This window comes from Camelus dromedarius, chromosome 19 (genome assembly GCF_036321535.1).
Source record: "Camelus dromedarius isolate mCamDro1 chromosome 19, mCamDro1.pat, whole genome shotgun sequence".
NCBI lineage: Eukaryota > Metazoa > Chordata > Mammalia > Artiodactyla > Camelidae > Camelus > Camelus dromedarius.
In genome coordinates, this window is record NC_087454.1 from 4,164,749 (window position 1) to 4,191,682 (window position 26,934).

Here is a 26,934-nt window from a genome sequence, read left to right on the forward strand (position 1 = left end):
TTGTTTTGTTTTTTGGGGTTTTTTTGCTTTTTAAGAAGTAGGAGCCACGTGCACTGGACAACAGTGACAGGAGGACGCCCTGTCTCCCTCAGGATGTATCTGGGATGGGGGTGTCCAGGGTGCACTCTTCCTGCCTTTTTGTGGGGGTGCTCGAGCAAGTTGTGGAACCCACAGGTCTGGAATTGCGATGAGCACCTGATGGGCTGTTTCCTGCTTCCAGGGGGTCAGTGATGAAGGGTTGTTTTGAAATTAGTAACGAGCAGAGAGTTTCAGCCTGGTATGCTGGCGGCTCAGGTGGAACTGGGCTGCTTCCACTTACTGCCATCATTATTACTGTTACCGCTGTTGGCTTGCTCATGGCCGTTTGCCAGCTTCAGCAGAAGAGTCGCGAAGGAAGTCCAGACTGGGAGACCAGCATCTGGTGCTCTCGGGTTCTCACGGGCGGAATCCCACCAGCAGCTTTCCTGCATCTGAACGCTTCGTGACACCTCCCCCAGGCCCTCGGCTCCAGGGAGGCAAGGATGCATAAAACGTGGTCCAGCCCCAAGACCCGACCAGTGCGTTACGACCAGCAGAGACCCGAGGACAGGCAGAGGACCTGGAAGTGGGAAGCGGTCAGGAAGAGGGGAAGGGATTATGTCTTCAGGGGTGAAGGGCTGGCCCCGTGTGGGGAAGGGAAGACCTTCGTCTAGGCAGAGAGCAGTAAGTACAGGCCCTGGGGGACGACAGCATGGAGCTTATCTGAGGACAGGATGGGTAGGAAGCCGGGTGAGACCAGGGGATAGAGTTGCGGCAAGAGGGTTATTGAGATGTGGCTCTGGAAGAATAGACGGGTTGGTTGGGAAGGCGATTGTGAGCCGGGACTTGCTCTGATGCAGGGCCGTGGGGTGAGCTGCACCGTCCCGGAGAGAACACTGCTGACAGCTTAGAAAACTCTCAGGCAGTGGAGGAGACACGTGCAGCAGAATGAATGTGGAAGTTGGTGCCACATTGAACACAGTATTTCTTCCCCTTTTTTCGCCAAGAGGTTTTTCAGCCCAGGACATGTGACTCTGAAGTGTTAAATGACCACTGAAAGGTGGGACCTTTATTTTCAGCAGATAGGATTAATACAGTTCAATAATGTTTAAACTTCCTTAGTCGTGTTTTAATCCCTGGTACTTAAGCTCCTCAGGTAGTGGAATTAGACACACAGACTCATTTCTGTTCCCTGGAAAACGCTGAGGGTGGGCGCTGGGAGCCAGAGAGGGCCATTTACTCATTAGGCTCTCCAGTTGGTCAGCTGGGAGTGGATTTGGGCTGGGAGCAGGGGTGGGGGACCAGGTGATCTGCAGTCTCGAGGGCCCCGTGGTTGAGGGTTTCCGGGGTGGAAATAGAACCTGCTCACAAAGGCGAGGCTGTGTTTGAGCGGGCCGGCAGGTGCCCGCCCTCTGCTCACCTGGGTAGCATTTGCACTGTGCCCACCGTGTTCCCAGCCCTCGGTGGGGATCACAGCTCCCCCCACAGGGAAGGTCAGCGGGGAAAGGCGCACCATGCCCGCTGGGATGTGGGGTGTGAAGGCAGTCAGGTGCAGGCCCCAGAGACATCGTGGTTTATAATTATTGTGCAGACACATGCTGCCTTCTCCTCTGGGGAGGACAGATCCATCTTTTAATGTGTGTGGCTTTATACATTTCAAAGCCTGTACTCAGGGCCCAAGGGACCTGGCTGAGAGGGTTGTGAAAAATGTGGGAAGGCCCTGGAGACTGGGCAGGTGGGATGGAACACATACCTTAAAGTGAATAATTTCATCACCTAAAACTGATTTTTATGTGTTACGATTTTATGAACTGTTGGCAGCCTCTCTCATTCGTTTTGTTTCTTACCATGTTCCCTCAGTGGAGCTGGAATCGCGCAGGAGGAGGTGGGGTCCCGGTGAGCTGTGATGGGGCCCTGGCGTGGGGGCGCAGGCAGGGAGTTGGCGGGGAGGTGTCTCAAAGTGCTGATGGGGCATGCCTTTTGCCTGGGACCAGCCAGGGTGGACTCCTCCGGGAAGGACACCCTGCTGACGGCCAGGGCCTTGTGCCGGAAGCCTGTGTGCTACTCCGTGCATGGGATGCAGGTGTCATCTTTTTAAAGACAGGGAACTGAGGCTTAGAGAAATCACCTTTTTCTGAGATCGCGCAGCCAGTGTCAGCCTGCCGGAAAGCCGTAGGCCGTCCCCACGGTCTCTTGTTATACAGATCCTCATGACACCTCGGTACCTGGGGAGCTCCTAGCCTGGCAGTTCTGAACCTTGATTTCATTCATTCGCCTTGATTAACAGTTCACTTGGATTGAGCATGACACATTTGAAAGTCTCAAAATTTGTCAGAAACATCCCGCATGGAGCGGCTCCTATGTTGAGGACCCTTGGTTCAGGCGTGGGGGAGCACGGTGGTTCTTGCCTTTGGGAGTTTACATCGTGGAAGGATGTGGCACTGTGTGGTCCCAGAGCCACATACCCCTGGGAAGGCAGTGGTCCCAGTGGGAGGGGCCAGGCTGGCTCTGGAGTTCTGGGTGTAAATTTGGGATTGAGGACCATGTCCTGGAAGGAAGTGGGCTTGGAAGTCTCCCTGGGGTGGGGTGGCGCTTTTTACTCTGTAAGTGGGAGTGAGTCCTGAGGTTCTGAGCAGAGAACGGACAGGTGGCCTGAAGAGGCTTTGGAGACGTCCTCGGAAGGAGGAGGTGGCCACAGCTGGGCCCCAGGAGGCTGCTGGGGCTCCTTCACTGCTGATTGGTGGCTCCGGGCAGAGCGCGCATCCCCCGTCCACTGGTGCAGGATGAACCGGGCAACCTGTCAGTGCTCAGATCTCTGAACTGTCCGAAGTAAGTGCTGTGCAGATAAACGGGGTCTGGCTTGCTCTGCAGCCATAGACTTGTTTGGAAGCTGAATCACATCCTCTGGCTTACTATTTGACGTCTCAGTTACTAGCTCTCGGGGAGCCATCTTGAGAGGGTGAGGTGGTAGAGTGGGTGCCCAGGGCAGCAGGAGACCTGATTCCAGTTTGGCCCCCGACACAGAAGGTCTGGCTTCAGACCCTGTGGTCTCGCCTAGCTCTTTTGGAGGCTGGTCCACTGAAATCCTGGGTGATGTTTATAATGTTGGCATATTGATTCATACGTTAACGACTGTGGTTTACCGAAACCAGGGCCGAAAGGCTTTCCTGGCACGTGTGTGTCCTGAGATGTATGTGAGCACCTGCCCTGGTCCCAGGTGTTGCTGCCGTGGGTGGGGCCTGACCCTGGCCGCTGCCGCTTCCCCCCCCCGCATCCAGTTCTGGAGCCTTGGCTTTCCCATTGTGGCACCTGCTGCAGCCCAAAAAGTGCCCTCACCTGCCCTAATTTTGGGCAAGAGGAGGTCTGGGACACACTCAGCACCTGTGCCAGGACCAAAGTGCTCTTCAGAGGCTCTGAGCCCTCTGGTGTGGCCTCCCTCGCTCTTTCCCTCTTTCGAGCTCTGGCCTGGGGATGCCATCCTGGCCCCCTCTTCATTCACTGGTCAGTGGTCATTTTAAAGAAGCAAACACGTACCATCTTATGCAGTTCTGTAAATGTGTTACCTCCGTGGTCCTCACAACCACCCTACTGAGCTGATGGAACTGTCCACATTTTGCAGGCGTAGGAGATGGTCCCAGTCATACCAGGTACCCTTCCTGTACAGGAGGCACCGTTCCCACCCCCCGCCCGTTTTTGTACTTTGTCTCATTTAATCTTCACATCGACTTTATGAGGTCGTTGTTATCTCCATTTTACAGACAGGGAAGCTGAGGCTTAGAGAGGTTAAATAACTTGCCTGAGGCCACTGCAGCGACTTTGAGTGACTCTGAGCCCAGGCTGGTGTGGTCCAATACTAGTGCTCTCAATTTTTGCTCTTCTCTATTTGTTTATCAGGTAGCACTTTCTGGCTCGGGGCTGACTTAGAGCTGACGGCTTCTAGTGGGTTTGTTTTCTGATGCTTTTCCCATTTCTAAAAGGAGGTGGGGGAGCGCGTATTACTCAAGCACCCACTCCATTTTAGGTATTATTATCCGTTCTCTTTGTACCAGAGTGTAAACTCCATGAGGACTTTTTTTGCTCCTTTTTCTATTTTTATTTGTTCACTCATGATCCCAGGCACCTACCCCAGTGCCTGGCACAGCCTGGGCGCTCAGTCAGTATTGAATGAATGAGGTGGGTCGTTTTACCCCCATCATAGGTGGAGGCGTTCCGACAGGGCGGGCGACTTGCCTATAGGCACAAACAACTTAGACTCATCACACCTCACTCAGATCTCTTGGGGGTTTTTTGTTTTTTGTTTTTTGTTTTTTTTAAGCAGATCTTTTCCACAGTGTAAAATTTAGGGAGTAATCAGATCTATGTCATGGGATCGTAGGGCGTGATATAAAACACTATAAATACTTACAGTGTCTGGCACTGTGTCTGCGTTCGATGAGCTCTGTTGTGTTGGTTGTTTCAAGCCTCCTGTCTGTTTGCCTGCCTTTGGGGCAGAGTTGCCATTTAGCAATACCAATTAGCCAGGCTGAAAATGTGCTAGGCACCAAAACTGCTAAAAAGTGCTGTTAGTGTAACGTCCCTATATCAGGTGATACAAGCGGGGATAAAATTGATGAAATTGGTTTAAATCTACCCTGGGCAAGGGGTCATGACTAGCGAGATTTGATTCAGCTGCATTTGCATCCTGTCTGTTTCCAGCCTGAATGTTGTACTGGAAGGGGCCTTGGGGGACCCCTGTCCCGAGTCTCCTTACACCCCCTGAGCCTACAGGTGAGGAACGTCAGGCCTGGGAGGTGCAGGGGCAGGGCAGGGGGTGCTGGGGGGGGCTTGGTCTTACGGGCTGGGCTCTCTTCAGTGTCAGCGACCTTGCTGACTCCAGATGCCCAGAGCTTTGTCTTTGGAAGGGAGCCTGTCTGAACACTTGTGTGGTGGAACCACCATTATTCCTATGAAGGATGTTAGTGAGCAGATTATATTGATGGTCATAAGTATTAAACATGGTTTTTTTTTTCATTAGATTTTTATTTTGTTGCACATTTAACTCATACTCCCCATAGAAAAATTCTACATGAACAAAAAGGAAGAAAAAACTAATAAAACACGAAAGAGAAGAAAGTAAAATTATTTACTGTAAAAAAAAATTATTTCTCCTCTGATTTTTCTTTTTTTTTAAATGAAGGTACGGGGGATTGAACCCAGCACCTCTGCATGCTAAGCATACCCTCTACCACTGAGCTCTACCCCCTATCCCAAGAGTCAAGTTCTCTTTTGAGAAGCGGTGTTTTCCATCTTACATGGGACACTGCAGTGAATGTTATGGCTGATGTGATGTGTTATTTACCTGTGGTTGTATTTTTAATTGGATGTTTTGCTTTAATCAGTGTCATGTTACTTGGACATTTTAGTGCAGTTTTTCCCAATCTTTTCCAATATAAGGACCTCTACTAACATAAAAAAAATGTTTCCAGAGAAAGCATAATTTTAGATGTATTTTTAGAATCTGTTGGGACACTGACAAAAAGTTCTTGAAAATTACACTTTAGGTGGAATGTTTCTTTATTAATTCAACAGCATCTTCATACACTTGCCAAATAATAGTAGATACACGTGTGTGATTGACTAGGTTTGTAGATTCTTGATGGACATATGAATAAGTGGACCCCCTGGAATAGCTCCTGGGAGGCTCCTGCCCCAGAGGAAGTTAGAGCCTGCATATGAATAACTCTGGGGTCTAATGTTAGGAAAATAACAATCAGATCAGTTCTGAATTCTCTCACTCCAGCAACTGGAGGATCTGAGGGCCAGCATTAGGAAGAAGCATTTTCCCCACCCCACCTTGTTTTCCTCCTCATTTCAGAGAAAGGAATAGTTGTTGGAGAAGCGAACTGAATCGGAAACATTTCAACAAACCTCATGAAACATCTCCTGTGGCCCTTTCCGTGAATTTCATATGATTTGCTAGAGAGAGGGCTGGGTTTGTCGGCCAGGAGACTAAGGTCCTAAACCCAAGCCCAACCCTGATTGGGGTTAATACGAAGATCTTACACCTTGTGCCTCAGATTTTCCACCTGTAAAATGGGAAGAATCTCTTTGCTTTATCATATTCTTAGGAGGTGACATAGTGATGCCTCCAGGCTGCATTTTCTTTCTTTTAAATCAGTGAAAACAAACAGAAAAAACTTTGTGAGGCCAGAAGCAGTTGCCCTTTCATATAAAGGAAAAAGTACCATAAAATGAGGGGAAATTCTAAGCATCCTGAAAGCTTCCTTAAGGCAGGGCAGCAGCCAGAAGACCTGCTAGTGGAGTGAGCCCTTCCTCAAAAACCGTATCTCCATTCTCCCACAGGCCTGTTTTTCCTGTTAGTAATTATTATTCAACAACGATGCCTCTTGTAACACTGGTCTTGGGCTCTGAGAACAAAGTTCTCCCACAGCTTGAACACCTCAGAGTGCTGGTGGGAGAAGCTACCTACCTCATTTCCGATGCCTCCATATTATCTGGTAAAAGCAAAACCATCCCAGTGTTCACCTTTTTTAGGAGTCAGGGCTGGGAGCAGGTATTCTGCTTAAGTTTTATGTGGTGTCTTTATTTTCAGAAAACAAAATGTTGAACATAATCTTTATTTCAAGCTTCTATAGGCTTTTAATTGCTCTAGAAAAATCTTCCACTGGGGGGAGGGTAGCTCAGTGGTAGAGCCTGCGCTTAGCATGCACAAGGTCCTGGGTTTGATCCCCAGTACTTCCACTAAAAGTAAAAAAAAAATACATACCTTAATAAACACAAATTAAGGTCATTAAAAAAGAATCTCCAACGGTTTCTTAGCAAAACAGGGTGCGTAGTAGCACATAACAGCTGAGCCTGATGTGGAAGAATTGCTTTCATTGAGTGGACCTGGTGAGAGAGTGGCACATGAAAGGCAGCTGGCCTCAGTTACAGGGTTGTGGCCATCTGTATAATGGGACCGGTACCTCACCTATCTGGTGCACTCACCACGATGAGGCTCCCAAGTACCCATGGAGGGCGACGGTCACTTCTGATGGATGCTGACCTCACAAAGGTTTCCAGGGGGAAAAACCCTGCAAGCATCATTTCAAGAATTCCAAAGCAGTTTCACAGTTCTGATTCTAGGAGAGGTCTGATCTGAAGCGGGACTCAATCAGCATCATCTCCTGCCTTTGTTCTATAGATGTTAGTAATTATCTTTTTGGAAAAAAAAATAGAAGTGAGTTATAAACTGTATCTTAAGGATTTTAGTTTATTTTGAAGAATTTTTAATCAGCTGGTTGTTTTTTTTTTTTTCACCCTAGCCCTTCAGTAGCTTGCTTCAGGTCCCAATGACTAGGCAACATGGAGATAATAGTGAAATAGTCCAGCTTTTTGTAAGAGATGTTATTTGAGGGGGGGTTATGAATACATAATAAACTTAGGAATACATAAGTAGTTTTCTCTGAACCTACCTGACTTTTTGAACAGGAGAAAAGATGATTTTTAGGCATAATGGGGCACAAAGTAATGAATGACTGTCTCTAAAGATATTTTAAATCTATTAACAAAACATAAATATCTATGCAAAATGGATCGAGTTCTGAACCTTGATGCTTTCAGGCGTGCGTTATTATCAGGTGGCTTGTAAAGCACATGGTTAATCAGATCTGTTGTGTTTCCCGCAGAATTCCACCGAAAGGTGTGCATGGCTTCACATCCCCCTTGGGAGAGGGGACAGCAAAACAGAAACTTGATAGAAATACTAAGGAGGGAAGGAGATAAAGCCACCGCGGCACCTGGGCCTCCTTCTTTTATTTGCTTCCTATCTCTGCCTCTTTGAGACGTTCTTCGAGAAGATGGGGTCATCACCCTGGGTCTCCCTGTGCCTCAGGATTTGGGGACGGGAGCGGCTCGGCACTTGGGGTTCCTTCCCCAAATCCTAGTGCTGACTCGCCCTGTCCCCAGCTTTCCAGGGAAGGCCTGGGAGGAGGCAGAACAGGGTGGGTGCTGAGAGAGTGCCTCCCCCTGTCCCCTGGGCCACCGGGGAAAGAGCCGCTTTCTGGAAAGGGGTGCAGGGAGGGGGCCAGGGAGTGGGAATATGGAGCAGAGGGTGGAGGGACCAAGGGCAGTTACTGCCATTGTTTCCGCACAGACCAGGCTCGGAAGTTTGTTGTCCTGACTGTTGGCTTTTCCTCTTCAGATTTTGGCATCCGGTGACTGCGCTCGATACATTGACGGTTCACTCACATGACTATGATATGTGTGTGCACTTCTGGGGTGGTCACTAGGCAGTAAAGCGAAGGCAGACAACTAAGCAGCCAGTGCTAAGATAGGTGTTTTCCTGATAAATTGAAAGGAGCCTCACTGGCCAGAGCGTGGGGGTCATTTGCCCAAACTACTAGTCATTTTTTGTTTGGTCTCTTAAAAGCAATCACTCGGAGGAGGGAGTGGAGGCTTCAGTTCTGCTTTCTGCTCTCTCTGTGATGCTGGAAGCAAAGGATGGGAGGTGACTCCTCCTCTTCCTCTCCCTGCCCCGGAGCCACGGCTTCGGCTTCGGTTTTTAGAGGCTAGGCCTGGTGCTACGCCCATCGGTGGTATTTTAAAGTATGTCTCAGTCGTTTTTAGGATTATCGGTCATCGCTCGCAGGGTTCCTTTTCATTTTCAAGGGCATCCAGTATAAGCGTTTAGCTCCCTTTCAATAGCCTCCCTCCCTCACTCAGGCCCAGTCAGGAAGATTAATAATGTTAACTGATTTACTGGCGCTGCAAAAAAAGCATTAGTTAATTAGACTTTTACACCTCAGTCAGATAGCATTAGACACTCTTTGTGCAATTTAACTCAAGGATGTTAAAGACCTAAATCTTTGAGAAAAAAGAAAAGAAAGAGAAAGGACAGGCACTTTTCCAGTTTAAGCTGCATGTTGGTCCATGTTAATTAGGCATTTGTCCCTGAGTCTGGAGGTGATAGAAAATGCCAGTTACTGTGGTATTTAACTGACATCAAACTCCTGTCCAAATAATTCCATCGGGCCAGGCCTCCTCTCTTAATTGGTGGGAAGGAAAACTTCCAGCACACAACCAGAATAAGGAGGAAACTGTTATTTACATTTAACATTTAAAAATTTCATGCTGAAGGATCTGAAGAACGCTTGTATATATATATTTTTTATTAACCATCCAGTTGAGCTTTTTAAAAACAGTAACAACAGAATCTCCCCTCACACTTGAGCTTTGCCAAATGATTGGCTTTTATAAGTCTTTAATAAATGAAACTTTAGTAATTGTTGTTATCCAAGGTCGAAAAGTGGTTGGTGTTATTTAGGGCCTTTATAGATTCATATATCTGCTTGGCACTGTTTTTAAAAATTGGCATTTAATTTTCTAGCTTAAAGTAAGATTTCTTTATCAATACTAGTAATTCACAAGTGGGTTAAGGCACCAGGCAATATGCATATTTTAAAAGCCAATATTTAGTGGCATATTAAAAGAAAAAGGACATGATGGTTTTGGAGGAGTAATGAGATGAAATGTGCTTTTTTTAATTTTAAAGATTTTAAGCAACTTCTTTGTAGTTCTTGGAGAAGGTAATTCTCAGTGACAGAGGGTAGTTTACCTTATTCATGAGGTATGTAAAACAATTCCAAAAATAATGAAGAGATTTTTTTTTCCTAACTAGGGGTAGCCTTATTTGACTTTAAACCTTACTGGCTTTGTCTGTGGTCTCTAGCCAAAGGTTCACACTTTTGAGAGCACTTCATTTTCAGTACTGAACTACTTTTTCGTGTACTGAATGAATGCAATATGTTAACACTCCTCTACGTCGGCTGCTCCTTGGCCTGCCTGCCTGGTACTGGCTGAAAAGGTACCATTGTTTGTTCTGCAAACACTGGGTGATGTTTGTTTCCAAGGTGACTGGTTCTATTGCTGCCCTTTAAGCAAGGGGAGGGGGGATGGGAAGAGAGAAAGTTGGCTTTAAACACCTGAGAGCATCCTGTTCTGGATACAGTCTGTGTGTGTATGTGTGTAAGTTGAAATATTATTTTAACTGAGGTAATGGGAGAAAAAAGGGATAGTGTGGAAATAGAGAAAGATAGCTTAACAGGAAGTTCTGATATAATGATATACTTAGAGGGAAGGTATGGTATAAGAAATGTTAGAATTAAAGATCTGATTAGACTGAAGTTGGCTGTTTTTACATTTGAAAAAGTAAAGAGTCAAGGGAAGGAAGAGTATTTTAGATGGTATCCAGCGAAATGTTAAAAATTTATTTTTGTATGAAATATAGTTCTTCAGCTGTAACTTGTAAGCAGCTATTCAAATGAATAAATGTTGGAGAGTAAGCAGTGTCATTAAAATTGGTTACTGATCCGGTGGCTGGGCCTTCCGGAAAAAGTCGGAGAGAATGAGATACAAGGAGATTCATTTCTGTTTTAAGGTCTGAAAAGTTTAGAAAAACGTTGAACGAATTATTTGTGTCGAAAACATTCCAGAAAGATAACAAAAAAGATTAAAAGCATCTTTTGGTGATGTGTAACTGACTTTTTCATCAGTGAGAGGTTTCAAGTTCAGATTAGTAGGAAGAAAAGAAGATTCCTCCGTTCTTGGTCCTCTGCCTCCTTTTTATTTTTTCTTTTTTAATAATTGTGCGTGGATGCTGTTAACAGAACTTTGCCTTTTCACTCCTATCAGGTTTAGTACAGTTCATACGCAGGTTTCAGTAAACATTAACTACTTTTATCAGGGCTTGCAGTGTGTTGAATGGCTCGCAGAGAGAGTGTACTGCGAGAGACAGATGAAAATGAGAGAGTCCAAGGTCACATGGATGTTGCGTTTTTAAAAACTTGAGAATTTAGGGAGAGGACATAGCCTATCTTCAGTTATGTCGGCCTAAGAGAAAGCCACTCTGCCTGGCCTTTCTATGTAGTGGGGTTAAAACACATTTCTTCAGATGATCCCTTTGAATGGCGAGGCAAGTGACTTTAAAACTTTTTTTTTTTAATGAAAGGAAAGGAAAAAAAAAAATCTCATGACTGCTTTCTAGGATGAAAGGTTCTCAAGGTCCCAGCAAAGAAGTACTGTAACATATATCGTGACGATTCAGAAGATCTCTTTGATTTCATAGGGATCTCCTCTTTTTCCCCTTTCTCAGATTATTTGAGATTGCCCTCTGATCCTAATTTCGTTTCCGGAGTTAGCAGTTAGGTCGTAAATCGAGGGCTAGGAAGAAATGTTGCCGAATACAACGTGCTCGTCTGGGAAATCGTGTAATATTCTAAAACTTTCGCCAGTGTCTCCTTTCCGAAGATAGGAATGTGATTTGTGCTTCTCTGTAGGGAAAAGGATCTGCACGGTCGAAAAACTGCTGAGACAGTAGGAACTGGCCTCTTCCTGCCGTTCCCTGAGTGGGGCTGCCCTTGGGCATCGGCGGCAGGCCGAGGCGCGCGCCGCCCCCGAGGGTCGTGCCCCTCCCGGAGGCACCGAATCCCGGCTGTCAGGATGGATTTCGGGCCGGGCTCCCCGCGGCCGGGCCGGGAGGGCGCGGCGGCAGGGGCCGGCCCTCCTCGGGCCGCGGAACCTTCGGGCACAGGGGCGCCGTCTGAGCAGAAGGACTGTCGCACAGCAGCGAGCGCGGCGGCCCTCGTCCTGGGAATCGCCCGTTGCCCGTCCCGTCCCGGCAGCCCCTGGGAAGCGGGCGGACGACGGCCGGGCGGCGGGGTCGCAGGGCGCTGGTCCAGCCCGGGCCTCCGCGCCGCCAGCCCACCTCGGCGCCCGCGCGGGGCCGCCCCGTGAGCGGCCGGCCGGGCCGTCAGTCAGGGCGGCGGGCGCCGATTGGCCGGCCGGCCGGCGGGGGCGGGGCTCTGGCCGCCTTCCCGTGGGCCGCGCCGGCGTCGCTTCCACGAAGACCTTGACGCGCTCCCCTCTGCCCGCGGCGGCCGGGCGGCAATTCGTGAACAGCCGGAGGCCTTGGAGCAGCCCGTTCAGTAACTGAGCTCGTGTTTTAGAAATGGATTCCCCTCAGGGAGATGAGAAAATGTGCGCATCCTGAGTGATGTTTTCCCTCTTTTCTTTTTTTTTTTGTGTGTGTGTGGCTAATTTGAGGCCATTTGGCCTGTGACCACTGTAAAATTTTGAGAAGTTTTGCATAGGCGTGAGCGTGCCCACTCGTGTTTTGTAGGCATTGCCCAGGATGAGTCCATGTTAAAAGGTTTGGTTTACCTGAAGGCTGTTGTAATGAGAACAGCATGTGTCTGCAAGTGTCCGAAAAGCCCTTGGTGGGATGAGGGGGAGGAGGACGAGGACCAGGAGGAAGATGAGGACGAGGAGAAGGGCGAAGACCAGAGGGAGGAGTGGACCAGGAGGAACATGAGGAGGAGGAGGACAGGACCAGGAAGGGGTGCAGACATCCGTACGTGCGAACCCCGGCGAGGGAAAGGAGTGAGTGGAGGAGGGGCAAGGGCAGCTTCTGTGCGACAGGACGCCAGGCGCCCAGCGAGAAGCAGGGCAGCGTGGTCCTGTCTGTCCTTCACTGTTGAGTGTTGGCCACCTGTTGTCTCTTTCTGATGGGACCCGCCTTCTGCAAACGGAGGCTGAGGGGCAGCACAGAACCAAACAAGCCACCGTGGCGTCAGATTTTGAATCCCCCTCTTCCCAGTAGTGCTGGCGGCCACCCCAGGCACCTGTCCCCAGACCCCTCCAGGGTCCATGTGGTCCTAGTAGTGATGAGCCCAGTGAGCTGGGGCTCTGTCTCCGTGTTCTGTGCCGGCCCCCCACCAGGGAGGACAGCAGGGCGTGTGGGAGTGCTCGGACTTGCTCCTGGGGGCTGAAGCCTGCCTGCCACCAGGTGCCCTGACGAGTGTCCCCTGCAGGCTCTGTGCTGAGCTGGCACAGTGGGCATGTGTGCATGTGTGTCATTGGGTGATGGGAGCAGTGCTGGAGGTGGCCAGCTCACCCACCCAGGGCGCTGCCACCAACACCCAGGATTCCTCATCCCCCTGCCATGAGCAACTTAGTACCCAGAATACTTCCAGTGAGCCCCCTGCTCTGTGATTTGTCTCATATTTGGTGTGCCTTCTTCGGTGATCGCTCTTCACTGGGCCCCACCATCCAAAACAGATTCCTAAAACCAGGGGATTCAGATTCAGTAGGCCTGTTGCGAGGCTGGGGCTTGTTCATTTGAAAAAGCATCACCGGGTAATTCTAATGAAGACGCCTCATAATAAGCTTTCAAAATTGTATTTATAAAAAGGTTATTTGTACATTTATGTCTGGTGAAACAATTGAATATATTTGAGCCACTGGAATTTTTTTTTAATAGAGTTAGGAAATGACACATAAACCTTGCAATTCCCCCATCTGTTGCTTGCTTGTTGCAATCCTGAGTTTCCTATTAAGCGAGGCATTGTGGTACCTGTGCTAGACCCCTGATAGGCCGTCTGCACTGGCAGGTGTAAATGCCACTAATTAATTTTTTAAGGAGTTGGCGCTCTGACAATTATCAGGGATGCTGAGTAGCTGGTACCAGATGTTTCTTTTGTTAAGGCTGTGGAGAGGTAATGTCACAGGCAGTAAAGCTGCGGATGTTTAATCCCTTGGTCTGAGGCTATGGATTTGGGGGTGCTGAGTATTTTCTTTAAGAAAGGTTGGGGAGGGTGTCCGTTCTCGTTTCTACTCGGCCTCTCCCCATCCCCCACTGCTCTTGCGGTATTATCTTATGTAGAGGCGTTTACTCAATTATCATCGGGCCCAGCTCTTGTTAGAAGAGGGTAAATGGTACTTGGGCCTCTTTATCTAGACCCTCTTGCTCACCATTTTGCCACAGCTGAAGGGACAGCCTGTGCCTCTTAACTGAATTCAGTCTTTTTTTTTCACTCCTTTACTGTGAAACAACAGGAAAGTCGGCCGCTCATCATTTCGTGTGCAGACTTTACAGCCTCTGAACAGCCTCTGCTTTTGCAGTTTATGAATGCACCATTTGTTGTTCTGAGCACAACTGTTAGATGCCACTGGCCTTGTAGCCCACTCTGCCTGCGACCAGAGTGCATCACTGTGGTCTTTTTTTCCCCCTTTCTTTCCCTTTTTTTTTTTTTTTTTGTTTCTGCATAGGCCAGATTTTTGCTTTCAATACCACCATTTTGTCCACACTACAGTTTCTTCCACCCAGCTTACATTTTTCAAATGTAAGTTTCAGAAATAAGGTTTAATTTGTGCAAACTGTTAGTATAGGGGTTCTGAATAAGTGTTAAGTGTTTTACTTAATTGAAGGAGATTATTTTTGTGGCCTGGTTTTACATACATGCCTTTTTTTTTAACAATCTCAACCATGGAACTGAAATTTTATTTTAAATTGCATTGAAGTTAGAAAGTTTGTTTTTCCCCTAGATAGCTATATTTCCTAAGCTTTACACAGAATTTCTTTGTCATCAAGTAGTGTCTTCAGTTTAGATTTTAAGGGAAGCTGTTAAAAGCAGACTGTACCAGGTGGTTTTAAGGGAGCTGTTTCTAGAGTATTTGAATATTATCATTACAAATTACTGTTCAATCATTCTTTTCTCTTAAAACAGAGTTCTATCCAAAAATAATACCATTAATGTTAAAATTTCACTTCTGTTTTGTTTCTCTCTCCTATGCATTCTTTGGTCCTGTAATTATGTATGTGTTATATATACATACATTGGCATCCTTCCTCCTTTGCATTTTATTTAGTTGTATTTTAGGTAAAAGAGTACATTAACATATTTTTCTGCTCTGCTTTACATATTCACCAACTGGACCAGATTGTTAGTTCTAATTGCTTTTAGGCCTTGCTCTGGTTAAGGAGACACATTTCTGTTAGAACAGCAGTAAACATCCTACATCAACCAACTCTGCACACCTTGGCATCCTGGAGCTTCCAAAAATGAAACGGTCACTTGCTGAAAATGAAGAAGCTTTCTGTATCTGAATTTTATAGTAGATATTTAGGTTGTGAGGATTTTATTCAGTTGTCTTTCAAAGAGGATATGGAGGCCCGGGTTACACTTGCATTTTTCTTAAAATTGAGACATACAGATATGTTGAAGGAAGAAGGTGTAATTGTTTGTGAGATTCATGCTTTCCTTCTCATCTCATCATCTGGGTGGTGGGGAGAGATCTGTCTTTTTTTAAAGATTGCCTCCCACCACCTGAAGGGTCTTTAGTCAACATAAAGCCGCTACAGACAAGTTAAGGGGCAAGAGAACCCAGGTTTTAGGGCTTCGAAGAACAGTTTTCCCCACCTGGAGTCTGCTCCTAACTTCCAGAACACGTTTTCCTTACTCAGCCCAGTGTTTTCATGCTTGGTTTTGATCTGCACCTTTAAGCTAGGTAAACTCTCATTGGACTTTTCTCCTTTTACCATGGTTTCTTGACTACTCTTCTCATGTGATTAATAGGTATGTTGCTTAAAATGGCAACTGAAACATCACCAGGTATTTTCTCCAGGTAGAAACTGCTTTTCCTGTGTCAAAACAACCAACGTGGCTTAGTTGATGCTTCTGTTGCTAAGCAGGTAAATTTCTGGTCTGCAGGCTGTATGTTAACCCCATAAATGCCTAATGTCAAGCCAAAAACAACAAGAAGAAAAACCAATCTTTGTTTCCTTCTTACACAGTGCTTTGTCCCAGTGCCTGAAAACTGGGCCTAGCTCAACCTCACCTCCACTAAGCTGCTTGTGAGCCCTAACCTCGGTTTCCATATTTTCGAGGTGAGGAGGAGAGTTAGGAGATGGAGAGGGTTGGGAAGTTGGTAGAGAAGACGGTTCCAGGCGCTGGCAGTGAAGGTCTCACACTGTGAGATTCAAATTATGGGTTTGAGTCCAGTCAGGAATGGGTTTGGCCTTTTTCTTTGGGACTTTTCTCTGTAAGGCTGCCTTAAATTGTGGCTTGGGTATGGGGGAAAGAAGAAAGAAAAGGGTTGATGTGTGCATCCATTTGCCAGAAAGGAGTTAACAGCACACCGCAGAACAGGTTGAGCAAGACTGTTAAAGCCAGTGATGAAGCCTTCCCCCTTCTGTCTCTCTCTCTCTCTCTCTCTTCCTCTCCTGCCTCCTCTGTTCCCAGGACTTTCAGACATCTTCAGATTATTCCCTGCTCCGCCGCCCCCTCCCCACTTCAGTGTCTGGCTTTCCCCCTAGCGGGTAGGACATTTGATGTGATGAAAATACTTTGCGGCAATGAGGAGCCTGTGCGAGAGGCCTCAGCCTTGCCAGCTGTTTCTGGAGAGATCGATGTCTGTGTGCCCTTCGTCATGTAACATAGGCCCCATTCAGCAGAGACATTCTTGAGCGCGCGTTTAGGCCTCTGTGGGGCTGCGGGGTGGGCAGCCTGTGGGGGGAGTGGGCGGCGGCGGGCGGGGGAGGCGAGGTCGGGACGGGGACGAGGAGGGCGGCGAGGGGGAGCCCCCATGCCCAGAGTGCCCGTGAGTCATGAGCTGTTGCTTCTTGAAGCATCTGAAGTTTGCGTGGACTCAGGGGCTCTCTTGTGGCCGTAAGCACGGAGAAACCGAGCTCCTGGCAAAGCCAGCTCTGGTCTGACACGAGTGCGGCGTGGTGTTTGCGTCTCATCCCCGTAAACACACCATATATAGTCACGCCGCGCTCGCTATAGCACCCGCCGCAGGGGAGCGGCCCGCGACGCACGGCCGGCGCTCAGGCCGGCTCGGGCTATTTCTGGTGCCGCCGCCGCCGCCGCCGGCTTTTTTCTCTTATGGACGGAGGGGGAGGGGGCTTTTTTCCTTTCCATCTTCACGCTCTTTGAAACATGTTTCTGGTCCTCGTGTGTCTGGCTCTGTGAAAACTCAAGAAACCGTATTGTCACGTGAGGAGAAGCTGGATTCTCTTTGTACATCTGTTTTAGAATAAAACCCCTGTTTTCCTTAGTATCTCTCACACCACACACGTTTCTCATTTTATGGTCCCCGGTCTTCAGCTGCTTGTTTTTGGAGCGTCCCTTAACGCCGTGAAGGGGAGCTGTCCCCTGCAACGTGTTGTTGGCGCCGGCGGAGAAGCTGGGTTCACGGTCCCCGGCTCCCCTCCGCACCCTCCTGCGTTTGCAGCTCTGCACCTTGGCTGTGCCCGAGCAGGGCGCCCGCTCTCCGCAGGGCTGGTGGCAGCTGCGTCCCGCTTGGCGGGGCTGGGTCTGTGGAGCAGAGAGGAGCCGGTAATAAGAAAGAAATGCAGTTGGCTTTTTTTTTTTTTTTTTTTCCTTCTCCCAAGGATACCTAGGATACAGCACTTCAGCTTGGCGTGAGCAGCGGGAGGCATTTGTGGTTCGGACAAGAGACTTCTTCCTCTCCTTCTCTTATTTTCTTTTCCTTCCTTCCCCCTTCCGTGCAAAGGCCACTGCTTTTCTTCTCAAGACAAATGTATCGATAAGAATTGAAGAAAAGGTGGTTTGCAAGTCTGGGATGTTCGGGTTTTATGTAGACACAAGATGGGCACTTTCTTTGCCTTGTTTTCTTTCACTGGCCTCATCAGAGTGAATTATATCTGACTGTGTGACAGTTAATTGTACCATCCTTCCCGTTTCTTAAGCTGATAAGCCCCTTTCTGTCTGCCTCCATCAAGCCTCTTTGTTTGAGAAGTTCCTAATGCAGTAGAACAAAGTGACAGTTTTCTTATTTACTGAAGTCTCTAAAGCACAATTCATTATACTCTTCATTGTATCTTTTTTAGAACTGTACTTCTTTAACTTACATATGAATTGTTCCAAGTCGTACAGACTTAAAACTTCCTTAAAAATAACAGTGAGTCCAGAAAAAAATTTTTTTTAAATTTTTTTAGGCTATGTGTTTTCACTTCAAGCTCTCAACAGTGCTTGGTAGATACTGTTCAGAGTAAGACGCGGGGCACTGCCAGAGCACCAGTTACCAGTTATGGAAACAGCAGTTGCTTAGCTAGTATTCAGTTGACTCAAAAGTAATATATCACTTATGTAGAGGTCACTTATTTGGCATTCGTAGGTCCAGAATATTTAGCATGTGAGTGAGGAGGAACCAGCGGGGTGTGGGGCTGGGGGCAGGGGTATGCAGAATAAAGCTTTCAAGAGCCTGGCAGGTGTAGGAAGTCCTGGTACTGATACTCCTCCCCTTGATTCGTGATGGTCCTTTGAGGCCCACACTTTAGCACTACTCATTCTCACTGGAGCAAGGGCCCTGACCACCTTGCCTTCCGTTTTCCACTCAACAAAAAATTAGAGGCCAGAATTGGTGGTTTGGGAAGAAAAGCCAAAAGAAGGAGACACACTGGGAGCAGCAAAAAAAGGATGTCAGGGGATGAGACAGGAGAATTCAGACAGTACAGGTTACCACTGGGGGACACTGGGCCAAGTGACCAGGGGAGCCGGCTATCTTATTTCTTACAACTGCATGTATCCCTGCTTGCTGTCAGTAAAAACCTCAGTTAAAAAAAAAAAAGCATGGCTGACTGAGGCCGTGTGGTACAGGAGCAAAACTGAAGTAGGAGGGATGTTACCCTAGTTCCCGAGGGCAGTTTGGGTAATAGTTGTTCATTGTAGTGATCCTGAGTCATCGCCCAAAAAGTTCGGGTTAATCATACGTTGATTCACCACGCTCCGCTTAAGGAGATGGGGAAGTTTGAGAGCTACTTGAGAGTGATTTACACCCAGGAGTTGTATATATGGAAAATTAATTTCTGATACTTCCCCCCCCCCACAGCTCTCCTCAGTGATGTCCAGCTGCTTTATAGTTAACATGAAGTGTTAGAATAAATCTTCCAGTGTGTTTAGATATATACTAACATTATTTATTTTGCCCAGATAATGAAGGAAAAAAAAAGAAGTGGTTCATTAGCAGATTCAAATGATATCCAAATACCATTATTAGGTTGCTTATCTGTATTCCAAATGTGAATTGTTCTTTTATATTTTTAATTGAAATAATCCATGAAGCATCATGGATTTTTTTTTTTAAACCAGGGATAGAGAAGACTCTCTTTGGTGGGTACCAGAGAAGTCACAGATGCCCTGTGCCCAGAATGGACCATGTCACCTGGAGTAGTGCTCATGTGGCTTCTTTGGCAGGAGGACTAATCCTAACTTGAAAAATGAAAGGTGCTTACAGAGATGATTATATTTGGGGGGTTTATTTGTTAATTTTATTCTCAATAGATCCATTTACAGGTGGAGACCTCTGCAGCACTCCATGGTGGTACATCTAAAATCTCTCTTGGCATCATTAACTATTTTTGGACATTTTCGTGGAAATCCTGTGGTTGAAAACTCCATGGCTAATACCTGCTCGTAGTTCTCAAGCATTTTGAGTTTACTGCTTAAGTATGGAGCATTGTGGGCCTAGATTTCAATAATCATATTCATAGATACATTTTAAATACTTATCTGTTAGCTTCTAATGGTATTAAATGAAGTCTTCAGTTCACTTAGATTGTTGTAATGCATAGTTAACAAATAAAACAGTTGGTGTAGACTTCTGCTCCTGAATCAAATAGGTTTTGTGTTTTGTGTTGTGGTTTTGGGGTTTTGTTTTGTTTTGTGGGATTTTTGGGTTTTTTTTTTTTTTTCAACTAAGAGAAATTGTTCCCTTTGAAAATGTAATTAAGTTTTGAAATTTGTTCTTCTGGGTATGCATGGAAACTATCCCTCCTGCTTGCCATCCTGAAGGTGGAAAGCATTCTCTTACAGTTAAGACATTTGTCTCTGTCAGGGAAGGGAAATATGTATGAATTGCATATAAGAAATAAGAGTTAGTTCTCTGGATGTTAGATTCTCACAGCAGATGGAAAGGTAATAAAAACCATTACTTCCCAGGAAGCAAGGAGCAGGTCTTCATGCTGGCTTTCTGGGGTGTGGACAGAGCAGAGAGGGCTTGCAGGAGGGGAGGGATGTAGGTGAGGGTGGAAGGGCTTGTGTCTCCTGTGAAACAGCTCCTTGCGCTGGCTCAGTTGAGATGGTGTGCTTCAGCATCCACTGGGTAGGCTGGCCTCAAGGACACCTGTTGAGAGGTTGGGATGGTGGGGCTAGAGGTGCAGGGACGGAAGCATCCGGGCATGGACTTGAACAGCTGCTGGCTGCCTGGAGCTCAGCCTCCAGGAATCACAGGCGCAGAGAACTCAGGTGGGGGTCTGGAGGCCCGGCCGTGGAGAGGGAAGGGAGCATGCATTCAGTCAATACTCTGCCCCCAGAGCACTTTAAAGGCACTGTGGAAATTTGCGGGTCAGTTATTAGCATCTCAGTCCCTAATGTTCATTGTTTGTTTAAATGCTTTATCCCCTTCACATAACCCTAATCTTTTATTTAAAGTAAGTGCTATGGATCTTCTTTAAAAGCTGGCTAAAATGGCTTTTACTGGACATTGCCTTATTTATAAGGGGGGAGTTGAGACCCGCAGAGAAGAATTTGGTCAATTGATTTAAGGTTGTTGGAGGTTTGAAGTGTTACTTGATTGCTGGTCTTATCCAGGATTTTGAGATTTCAAGGAAAAGTGGACAATGCTTGCTTGTATCCGAGGGATTTCTGCAGTCATATGATGTGCAGACCAGCCCCGGGGGCAGCAGGCGCAGGCAATCTCTGTGCCGAGGCGTCCACGGAGAGAAGGAGCCTCGGAGTGCGTGGGATGTGCTGGCTTGGGAGTCATTTAGCCGAGAACTGGTTTTGGTCATAGCCTTAGGTCTGCATAAAAGTTGCACATCACAGGGACGTGACATTTGTATGGCCTGAGATTTATTACTTGGGTGCAAGTTGGAGGAGGCAGCAGAGTGTGAGGCGAGCGGCCGCAGGCCCTGCTCCTAGCCGGGGCCGGCGGGGCTGGCAGGGGAACGGGGAGAACCGGCCTGTTACGCCCTCACATAAATCCAGGACACGTGGACAGTGTGTAGAAAGAAGTCTACAACCACAAGCCTCTTTGGGCATAAGTAATGGAATGGGGCTTTTGGCTACATAAAGCATCGTGTTTATAAACTCCCGGGACTTCACTTACAACTTGATTCTCTCATTATGAACATGATTATGGAAGAAATAAACTGAGCAAGTTAGACTCCAGAAATCATATGAGATCGCTTTTCCATGGCTTTCATTTTCTAAATGTGGATGTTCCCATCATGTCTCTCTGGCAGATGTACACAGGGTGACTCTGATGTGCAGATACATTATGAGCGAGGGTTATACAATCAACTTGCTAAATAAGAAGGAGTTTTCAGGGGCCTTACAGGAGAGTACTAGCAGGATGCGATGCCGAGTTTCTTTAGCTCTGTGATTAGTAATAGATCCTCCTGTTATCTGATTGCACATTATTCCTGTTATCCCTGGTCCTAAGAGAAGGTCCCCCAGTGTTAGCTCCTTAACAAAAAGTAAAGAAATAATCCTGTTTTAGGATATACATGGATACTTTATTGGGCTCCCCAGTGTTTTCACGGTAGTATGGCATAAGATTTAAAAAAAATAGATATGTTTAGATTTTCCTGTTTTTACTTTTTTTAAGTGACTTTTTCATGTCTCCTGAAAGAAATGAAAAAGAAAATCTCATCAATAAAACCCAGCAGTTGCTGAATAGCTATAAAACATATTAGAGAAATTAGTATTGGGGCCTTTTTATTGTTTTCAACTCTGATTTTACAGTTGAGTTATAATATGTGACCAAATGCATTATATGAGTGTTTGCCTTTTTTTTTTCTTTTTGGCCACGTGGAGGCACCTCAAGAGGTGGTGTGTGACACACCCAGAGCATGAGGTGCTCAAGGGCCGAGGAGCTTGGGGACACCAGGGCAGCAGGGTCCTTCCCCTCCACTGTAGCTTCACCAGTGCCAACTGGGGAAGAGAGAGCCACTGAGCCCCTTTGGAGATGAATTTTTAAGTGTGTGTGTATGTGTTCATGTTCACAGGGGGATTGTTTGCCTGCCCTCTGTAGAAAGGGCTAGGGAGAATTCTAGCAAGAAATTACCCCACCTTTGAGATTTGTTGTAAATCCCACTCAACTGAAATCCTCAGAGAGGGCCCTCCAGAGAAGTGCTGTTTGCGCCACAGACCAAGAGGGACCTGTGTGATTCTGTTACATGTTTTAAAACTCTCTCTCCCCAGTTCTTTTAATTTTGTGCATTTCATTAATTTTCTACTTTGAGTTGTTGAGTTGTTCTAGATTACATTTTGTTTTGGCTGTGTGTGTGCTGGGTTGGTGGTAATTTTTAATGAGAGGAGTATCTTTAGAATGTTTAATTCCACACAGTCTGGAAAGGAGTATACTGTGGACAGTTCATTACCTGCATGTTAAATTGCAGATTTTCCTAGGCTGACTAGAAATCATGATCTTTTTAAGAGTAGTTTTGTGTTTAAATGGTGATGCTTTTACATATTTGTGCAAAATAGCGTATCAATTTGCACATGATTTAATAAGTAAAATTGAAACCCCTTCCTTCTGGCCAGCCTTTTAGAGTCAAGGGATTCTGGTTTTGTGTGTGTGTGTGTGTGTGTGTGTGTGTGTGCGCGCGCGCGTGCGCGCACGCATGTGTATACACATGCACACCCGCTTTGTTTCATGAGGCTTTTAATCCAAGTCGTTCAGTGTATTTACTTTTCACATGTTCAGTACTTCTGAGCATATTTAGCATTCTAAATTATTGGCAACTGTTACATAATCATGTTGCAGTGAAGAATTTTTATATCTGGTGAAAAACAGACCCAAAATGGGAGGATTAAAAAAAAAAACAACTCATGTATTTCATGAACTGAATGAGAGTAGGGTAGAAATCCTAGCTGATTTTGTTATAAAATACCTCACATCTGTGTTTGATAGGTTGGACTTAAGACTGAGGTGAAGGTCCTTCCTGTGACGATGGCAGGAATTGTTTTAGTGGAGTTAAGCTAAGCTATGCTGAAGTATCAAACAGACTTTAAAATCTCAGTGGATCAGCTCATAAATTGTCGTTGCTTTTCCTGTGGAATCCGCGGCGGGTCCAGCAGCTCAGCTCGCTAGGATAGCTCCCCTACAAGCAGCCACCCAGCTCTCCTCTGCCAGCCACCCCTGCCCCCGCACAGGCTTCCAGGTTGCCGAGGCGAGGAGAGGGCCGACAGGCCACACAGCAGCTTTTAAAAGCTTCAGCTTGGAAGGGGCGTGTGTCATCTTTGCTCAGGGCCCATTGGCCAGACCCTGTCACGTGACCTGCTGCATGCGGAGGCCCAGGCGGTGTGGAAGAACAGGTGGATGTCCCCTGAGCAGTCAACGGCTCTGCCACTCTCCTTCATCTCTCTCAGGCCCAGTGCAGATGAATAGACTCAGTAAAGCCACGGCCTGAAGCATCGAACCCAAGGAGTTAACTGGTCCTAGAGCAGTGGTTCTCAAAGTGTGCGCCCCCGACCAGAGCCCCCTGGGACTTTCTAGAAAGGCAAATTCTTAGGCCCCACCCCAGACCTTCTGAGTCAGAGACTGGAGGGGGCGCCCAGAAATCTGCGGCTGTACGCTGTCTGGAGGCTCGCTGAAGTTGGAGGGTGACGGCCCTCGATGAGCGGAGTGTCTTGGGCACCCGTCGAACTGATAGTGAATCTGCGCTGCGGCGCCGGCCGGCGCCTGCTGCTGTGCGTACGCAGCGCGCGTCCGCCGGGTGGGCGCCCCGGGGGCGCTCGTACCCTGCGTGCCCGGCTGCGTCTGGGCGCTCGCTCCGCAGACGGAAGTCCTCTGTTTCTCACAACAGCCTCTCGAAGTAGGGCCTGCCGTTGTCTCCTCACAGATGAGGAAACCGAGGCAGAGAGCGGTTCTGTCACGAAGGGCGGTGCCGCCACCGCTGGCACGTGGAGGAGGCGGGCTGTGAACCCGGGCGGCGTGGCGCCCGAGTCCACTCCTTACCTGCCGGGCGATCCTGCCAGCTGGCCCCGCGGGCCCAGCCTGCTGTGGGCTTTCACTTGTTCTTGAATGGAGACAGCCTGCCAGAAGCAGCAGGAAGTGTGGTGTGTGGTGGCAGTTCCCGTCGCCAGCCCGGCCCCCTCACCGCAGCTCCACTGTTGGTGGTTTGCGTGTGTGCTGGGGGGCCGACAGCCTCCGCCAGCCCCCGCCAGCCCCGCGGAGCCGGGCGAGGCGGCAGCGGCCCGGCCACTTAGACCCGAGCCGTCCACGGGGCGGGATGTCGGAAGTGCCTGCTCGGAGTGAGGCAGTTGGGTTACACCCGGGAGCATCTTCTTCAGTTAACCTGCGTGTAACTGTGAGAGAAGCCCTGCTCTCACCCCATTCCCTTCTGATCCTTCTCCAGTTTTCGTCTTCCATCATCTCTGCTCTCTCCAAGATGCCCATCTGAGGCCTGATTCCACGGGATGGTCTGAGGTCAAGCTTTCTGAGCTTGGATAGAGAAAGTATGCTTTTTTCTTCCAAGAAAATTGATTAGAGGGTTCTCCTTCCACTTGGGAAAATCAGATCAAGTTAGATGCGATCGAACCTTCTGAATTTTGAGATGATTGAAAAGGATTTTCCAGATGGCACTGAGAGCTGGTTTTCAAGCAGTTCCGTTTCCTTGCATCCTTCACAAATTTTTAATGTTTAACTGCATTTTCTTGCTTCCAGGTGGGTCTGTTGTGTGTTGTCGCTTAGGTTTGCTCTAGTGGCCCCTGCATCCCCATGCCTACTTTGTCTCTTGTGCTCAGCAGCCTAGAACTGAACCGGATCCTAGGCAGCCCTGCGCAGGTTGGTACCAGCCGACTGTAGGTAGAGGATAAAGACAGCAGCTCCCTTTCTGGCTTTCACGTTGGCTGGAGCAGCTGCGGGGCTTTGTATAGCTCTGAACAGCACATTTCATCCCAGAATTGCCGACATTTTTAGTTTTCTGCAAGCCGGAGCTTAACCATGGGGTTTTCACATTCAGACTTTGTCTGGAGTTTTCCTGTGAGAAGCAGTTGCTTGTCTAGTTCAGTAATTTAAAGAGAGCAGAGATGGGGTGGGGGAGGGAGGAGACCATTTGTATATGTTTCTTTAAAGACCCCGGTCCTTCCTTTCCCTTCATCACTCCATTTGCCTTTATCACTTTAAACGATTTAATGTGTTTAGGTACTCTAACAGAGGTGTAGATAATTGAAGTAAATCTTGAGTCAGATCTAAACAAAAGAAGAAAGAACTGACCTAAAAAGGAGCAACTGAACTCCCACTAATTGAATCACCGAGCCCTGCGGGCCGAGTTGCCGGGACCAGCTGACCCCAGAAGAAGGCGGGCCGTGTGCCCCATAAGAACAATTCCTGGGTCCCGTGCGGGTTCCCGGCTGCATTCCGCACCCGGGCGCATCTGGGTTAGAGCTGCAAAGTTCAGCCTGGGGAACAAAAACCCGTGAAGGCCATTTTGGGTGGGTTGGGTGTTTAGAAAATTTTCTCTCCTCTTGGAGACGTGGTGCCGTTGGTGTTTGCAGATAGAATCCACTTGTTTACTGTTGAGGAGAGCAGCTACATGTGTGAATTGGGCATCTGTTGGAAGAAACATAGCAGGCTTGCCTCAAATAGCAGGAATAAAAGATGCAACCATTTGAAATAACACGGTTTTCCTCCCTTCTCCTCAGCCAGCCATCCAGAGTAGGAAACAGGAAGCCAGACTCACCCTGAGTAGGAGGAGGGGGTTCCAGGGGGCCGCCCATTCCTGTTCCCCAGCACCTGGAGATCACGTGGCTGTGAATTCCTTAGCTGACTAAGGGCCCCCCTCTTCTGCCACTGGGCTCCCTCCCACAGGCCCCCTGGGGTCCTTTGCTCCTGAAGCCATCAGTTCCCCTTTTCTCTTCCTCCTCCTCACAGCATATGACCCACTGCCTGTTTTCTGGAGATTACTAATCAGTAGGTTCGTTGAGTGCCCACTGTGTACTCAGAATGAAGGCCATCCAGCTGAAGATGTGCCTGCCCTAGAGCTCCGCCTCAGGTGCTTCCTTCACTCTTACATCTTTCCAGACTTAGAAGGGTTATGCCCCTCCGTTGCTTATGCTTTCGCAGTTACTCTCGTCCTTCCTGGGGACCTCTTTCCTACCAGACCTTGTTCCTGTGTCTGTGGCTCAAAGTGGGTGTTCTTCACGTTCTGCTCTGGACCCTCTCATCTCTGAGTCTCAGCTCACCAGGCTCAGCCATTCCCCCCACTGGGAGGGGTCAGTTTCCACCTGCACTCACTAGCCCCCATTTCTCACCGGTACCCTAACCCCAAGCACCAAGACCTTCCCGTCTCATTCTGCTCCATTTCTTCAGTTGCCAAGCATCTGAAAAATATTTTAGTTCAACCCCCTCAATAGTTGAAAACTTCTTCCCATCACTGTGCTGGGGAAGTGGAGCTTGCAGCAAGAGAGACTTCCTCCGTAGCTCCCTGTGCTCTTAGCAGGATCATCCGGCCTGCTTCCAGGCCTCTGCAGTTCTTTGAAAGGCATTCAGGTTTATCTTTGCCTCTCTTTTCCCTTTGTTCCCATTTCTAGTCTGGTCTTCCTCCCCTGAGGTCCCATTCCGTGTTCAGACAGGTTTTCTCAAAACTCTGACATCACCTTCTCATGCCCGCACCAAGCCAACACCCCTATGCCCCATCCCGGCCCTCCCGACTCCGCGTGACTGCCCCGCGCGCCCTCTGTAAGCAGAACCTGGCTCCAGGGCTTCTCATGGTCCTTTCCGGGATGTTCCTTCCATCCTCTCTTCCACCTCTGGTACCCCTTCTGTCCATGCCAGTGTTCTTCCTGGACTTAAAATCGGTATTGCATAGACAGCACTTACTCTCTTACCTTCTCATGTTTTCTTTTTCCTTCTCAGCTTGTGGTGAGCTCCTGGATACCTCTTGCCCCCAGCCCCGTCCCCCATTCTCGTAGCAGAGGGATTGTTACTCATTGAAATGTTTAAGGGCCCTAGGTGGAGTATTATCTCCCCTTCAACCCCCACCCCACCCCCACCTTTTGAAGGGTGATCGCAGGTCCCATTTGTTTATTTTTTCAGACAGATTTTTTTTGACCTTTAACAGCTTGA

General features: G+C 47.9%; 1 protein-coding gene across 9 annotated transcripts in view; it reads left to right on the forward strand.

Annotated features, from left to right (window-relative positions):
* RREB1 (ras responsive element binding protein 1) overlaps positions 1–26,934 on the forward strand; it is a 163,772-nt gene that overhangs the window by 56,739 nt on the left and 80,099 nt on the right. Inside the window, exon 1 of one of the 9 annotated variants that reach the window (XM_064476169.1) lies at positions 11,941–12,033. The exons of the other annotated variants lie outside the window; for them this stretch is intronic. The gene's annotated coding sequence lies outside the window, so the exon portion shown is untranslated. Of the gene's footprint in view, positions 1–11,940; positions 12,034–26,934 lie in introns of those variants that run through there. 9 annotated transcript variants of the gene reach the window in all.